Consider the following 5,369-nt stretch of genomic DNA (forward strand, 5'->3'; position numbering starts at 1 on the left):
GGGGTCCAACACCACATCCCCACAGGTGCACACCCACCCATCAAAGAGAGCTATAAGCCAATACCACCTTCACATTGCCAGTGTACCAAGGACATGTTGAGCAACATGAAGGCGGCTGGGGTTATCCGTGACAGTTGTAGCCTTTGGGCAGCTCTGTTGATCCTGTTAAAAAAGAAGGACGGCACCACTCCCCGTATTGAGGAATCGCTAGCTGCATTGAGAACTGCAAATTATTTTTCTACCCTTGATCTCACTAGTCACTATTGGCAAGTGTCCGTTGCTGAGGCAGACCGGGAGAAGACCGCCTTCGCCACCCCTATGGGTCTCTGCGAGTTCAAAAGCATGCCCTTCGAGCTGTGCAATGCGCCAGGAACCTTCCAGAGGCTGATGGAATGCTGCTTGGGACAAGATTTTAGGGTGTATAAAAAGGGAGATTAGATCCCGTGATCCCAACGTATTGTTACACCTCTATAAATCACTTGTAAGGCTACATCTGGAATATGGGAACCAGTTTTGGGCTCCACATTTTAAAAAGGACATTCAGAAGTTAGAGTCAGTTCAAAGGTGGGCAACTAGACTACTACAAGGAATGGAAGGCCTCCCATATGATGACAAGTTGAAAAAGTTATTAAGTGATTATTGGCTGCAATGGGGCTTTCTGGCTGGTGCCAGCCTCTCTTCTTAGCACACAGGAACCACAATCCCTACACCATGCTTCAATGGATTCTCTCATCCCAGCCCAGTAAAACTACATATTTTACACAGTCATAAGCAGCCAAAAGGGATCTATTCTATTCAATTGCAAATGATCTAGATAAGACTGAGAATAAGATACTGCACGGGACATAGCAGAGTTGGTCAAGTTGAGTGGAGATGAGTTTGCTATTTGGCACAGCTTTTTGCATCAATAAAGCAAGTAAAAGGTGTGAAAGATAAAAAAAAGGGTGAAAGTGTGAAAAGTGAATTGGCCAAATTGAGGTGCATATAAAGTTTTTGCTTTCTTTCAATTCACTAATGGGGCTCATTTGAATCAGGTGAATTGAGTTCTGCTTTTGGAAACTGGGTTAAGAAGGGGTGCACCGGTCCTGGAGGTACTGCAATACCAGGTCAATGCGTGGAGTGGACAGAGCAAGATTTTTTCCATCTCCTTGTTCTAAAAATCCATTTAATATATGGTCCCCAGAGAGGGGACGTATCAGATATTAAACTGATAAGAACAGATTTAATTTTTTTTTTTTTCTGTTTATCAGTAGGACTTCAAAATAACAAAGGTGATCGCCTCCCGTTGCCTGGGAACCGTCCAGGCACAAGAGGGCTATGTGTCACCAGAAGGCGCACACACTTCCTCAAGGCCGGCAGACGTGCAATCCCAGGCACCTTCCAGTACCGACCAAGGTAGCGTCCTCCGAAACTACACTTGATCTTAGCCAAAAGGCCGAGAAGCTATAACCCGAATTGGTTACGGCCTTGAGTGGCACCCTGGCCTATACCGGACACATCTTAGGGAGAGGGAGACAAACCCACGCCTACAGAAGACATTTTGTCACCCAAGCCAACCCTTGAAAAGGCTGTTTTGCAGAGCAAAAACAAGAAGAATGGTGCTTTTTGCAGCCGCCGCCCACTGCAATGAATCTGAATAACTCCTCCTTTTGGACACAAGCACCTCCCCTCCCCCTTGCAGTCTTTCCAATTCATGATACAAAAAGACGGACGGACAGGACAGGACAGGACAGGCTGCCTGACTTTCCGTCACTGCCACCCTTTGCCATCCTTGCCCGTAGAAAGCCCTTTCATCATCCCCAAACCCTAATCTTTTCCCTTCCCTTCCCAGATGCGTCTCACTCCCTTTCATTAGGAAGTGAGCGCAGCCTTTTCTCCGTTCTGCACATGCGCGACGTTAAACACAAATGCGCAGGCGTGCGTTCCATTACCCTCACTGCATTCCACTCCCATACAGGAAGTGGGCGCAGCTATTACTACGGTCGCACATAAAAGAACCCACGGCCACCACTGCACATAGCTGACTCCACCACAGGACACCCACTTCTACACCAACGCAGGTAAGACAGGATCGGCACCTCTATGCTCCCGTTACAATCAGGCTCAGTCACCATGTGATAACGCTCTCAACTCTTTAGTTGCAGGCTCCCCTTGCTTCACCTCCACTGGCTGTGCTGCCATTTCCTCTCCCACCTGGAAGGTATACTTTATTCCACTATTTTCCTGTTTCTCTCTTCCCCCTTTTCCCATAACCTACTTTTATCTGCATTTGTGGGGTATCTATATGCTATTTACATCATAGTTTTATTCATTAATATGGAAGGGAAGAGTGCCCATGAGAGTGTTGAACTGCGGAGAGCAAGAGATTAAGCTGCTCCGATTTGCCACCATTGATAAGCTGTTCTCAGTAGATACACATGCTATCCAAACAGCAGCATCCACCATTGCTTCAGCCCACCCATTCAGTGACAGCTCACCAAGTCAGCCAGAGGAGTGGTGTAAGGAATTACACGTAGGCACTGACTCCACACCTTCACATCACAAGAAGGGGGTCTACAGGCTAGTGCAAGAATACGAGCAAGTCTTCAGCAAACATCCGCTAGACTTTTGAAGAATAAAAGGGGTCAAACACTACATCCCCACAAGTGCACACCCACCCATCAAAGAGAGATATAAGCCAAAACTACCTGCACATTACCAGTGTACCAAGGACATGTTGAGCAACATGAAGGAGGCTGGGGTTATCCGTGACAGTTGTAGCCTCTGGGCAGCTCCGTTGGTCCTGTTAAAGAAGAAGGACAGCACCACTCCCCTGTATTGAGGAATAGCTAGCTGCATTGAGAACTGCAAATTATTTTTCTACCCTTGATCTCACTAGTCGCTATTGGCAAGTGTCCGTTGCTGAGGCAGACCGGGAGAAGACCGCCTTTGCCACCCCGATGGGTCTCTGCGAGTTCAAAAGCATGCCCTTCGAGCTGTGCAATTTGCCAGGAACCTTCCAGAGGCTGATGGAATGCTGCTTGGGACACCGAAACTTTGAAACGGTACTGCTATACCTTTATGATGTTATTGTTTATTCTAAAGCAAACAAGATTTTAGGGTGTATAAAAAGGGAGATTAGATCCGGTGATCCCAACGTATTGTTACCCCTCTATAAATCACTTGTAAGGCCACATCTGGAATATGGGGTAAAGTCCTGAGCAGGTTGATAACCATTGGTTTGAGCATGGTAGGGTGTAGTGCGCATCTTCCTGCATCGGTAAAAGCTGCAGAAGTCCTTGAAGATTTCCGCTTCAAAGGCTGTGCCTTGATCTGTGAGGACTCTCTCTGAGTAGCCATGAGGTCTGCATAAGTGTGCTTGGAAGACCTTCGCTGCAGTATGGGCCATTAGATCTTTGACTTGTACCACAACCATAAATCTCGAGTAGTTGTCTACCATCGTAAGTGCATACGTGAGCTCGCCTCGATATTCTGCAACAAAACTCCCTTTTTCGATTTCAGTTTCAGCAAACACTCCTCTTCCTGTAGAAAATATTTATCATTACCTAAGACAGTCATTCTAATGCATGACAATATTAAGGCAATTTAGTTAAAACTTGTTTTAACTCACCTTTAAGGGGATTGATGTATTTCATGGTCAATCCAGGTTTGTCAGTGATGGCACTGACATAATGTATGGCGTCTTTTTCGGGCGTTATCCTTTGCCTTTTCATTGTGAAAATCCAGTTGCCTATATCAAAGCAAATTCTACTACTTGTAAAGTATGCAGAAAATGAAATGTAGAACATATAACATCAACTGCTTAGGAACGCATCATAGGTTAGTACTTAAAAGGATATTGTCATGTTCTAGTCATAATGCAAGCTGGACATTTTTCATGTTACCCTGTAATCGCCGGCCTGTTCTAATGCTCACAAGCCAAGATATAGGCTCAGCTGCTAAGGCTTCCCTCTGCCTTCTGAATGAAACTTGAATATGTCTGGGTCACTGTGTATATAGCAGGTGCTCAGAAAAAATAAGAGTCAATTCAATAGAAATAGCTCTGGCACACTATAGTGATCAATAACGTAAGAAAAGAACTCTTGGAATGCTGAAAATTCTTTATTTGTGCAAAAGGATAATTCATCCAACGTTTCGACCTTGTTTTTAGGTCTTTATCAAGGATAAAGTTATCTAAGATCATAAAGGGTTACAAAACCATATAAACACGTAATTAGTACATAGTACAACATAACAGTACAATATATTGCTACTTGAGAGTACAATGGGTCAAATGACCATGATGCACATACAAAAAATTTTTCCAAAGCCATAGTGAAAACATTTGTACTGAGGAAAGAAAATTTCCACATGACCTATCTGGAGAAACATTCTGGATCAAACAACCAAAAATAGTCAAGCAGGTAAATACACACCTATATGGATAACAGGATGATATGTGTTCAATTGTATAGCGTCATTGCCATTAAGGTACAAATGGAAAACTTGCAATCCTATATAGTGAAGGAAATGAACACATATCATATCAAAGAACACAGGAACATGGGTGTGAGAAAAACCTCAATGTTTATACTTTGTTCTTTATAATGGTGTGAACATGTATATGTCTCAGTACCTTATGCACTTGAGAATTCTAGTGAGTAGATCATGAAAGCCTATTTCAGAACTGGAATCGGTAAATAATTGTAGGTGGAATCTAAATGAAAAGATGGTACAAGTGTTATCATGACACGTGGGCTATAACACAATGGACCGTGTGACAAAGAAGAAAGGAGAGAAAGAAGAGGAAGAAAATGCAACTACCTGTAACATTACGTGATAGTCACTGGTAAGTATCACTTGACAATTCAAGTGAAAAAGGATTCCTTTATTAAAGGGTTCTCAGTCGCCTCAGGATCATGAAATACTAGGGTAAATGATATGAGAATGGGTAAGAAGCACCACTAAAGGAAATATGAGATGCAGGACATATATCTATAAACCCCTGAACTACATGATAGAAATAAAAAGAAGAAAAAAGAAAAAAAAGAAGAAAGAAGAAGAACACATAGAATGCGGAAAGAGAATGGGTACAACTACCTGAGTTACTGCAGGGAGGCCCCTGGTTGGTATTGTGAGGGTTAGTGGAATTCCTTCACTGAAGGGTTCTCAGTTGCCTCAGGTTCGTGAAAAATGCTATAGACAAATAATGCCCGGAGAAAAGGGGTTCATATACAGCGAATAATGGTAATACAAGGTACATGTGTCACATGTAATAGTATATATATATATATTGTACTAAGCTCTACACCAGAAATAGAAAGTAGTCCCTCTGCCTTCTGTCTAGGTGCCCTGAGTTATGTCCTGTAAACTGTCACAGGGACCCAGAC

General features: G+C 43.3%; 1 pseudogene; it reads right to left on the reverse strand.

The window, feature by feature from the left end:
• Window positions 1-1,069: 1,069 nt before the first annotated feature.
• LOC142272517 (U2 spliceosomal RNA) lies at window positions 1,070-1,276 on the reverse strand (annotated as a pseudogene).
• Between the last annotated feature and the right edge of the window lie 4,093 nt (window positions 1,277-5,369).

This window comes from Anomaloglossus baeobatrachus, unplaced genomic scaffold, assembly GCF_048569485.1.
Source record: "Anomaloglossus baeobatrachus isolate aAnoBae1 unplaced genomic scaffold, aAnoBae1.hap1 Scaffold_351, whole genome shotgun sequence".
NCBI lineage: Eukaryota > Metazoa > Chordata > Amphibia > Anura > Aromobatidae > Anomaloglossus > Anomaloglossus baeobatrachus.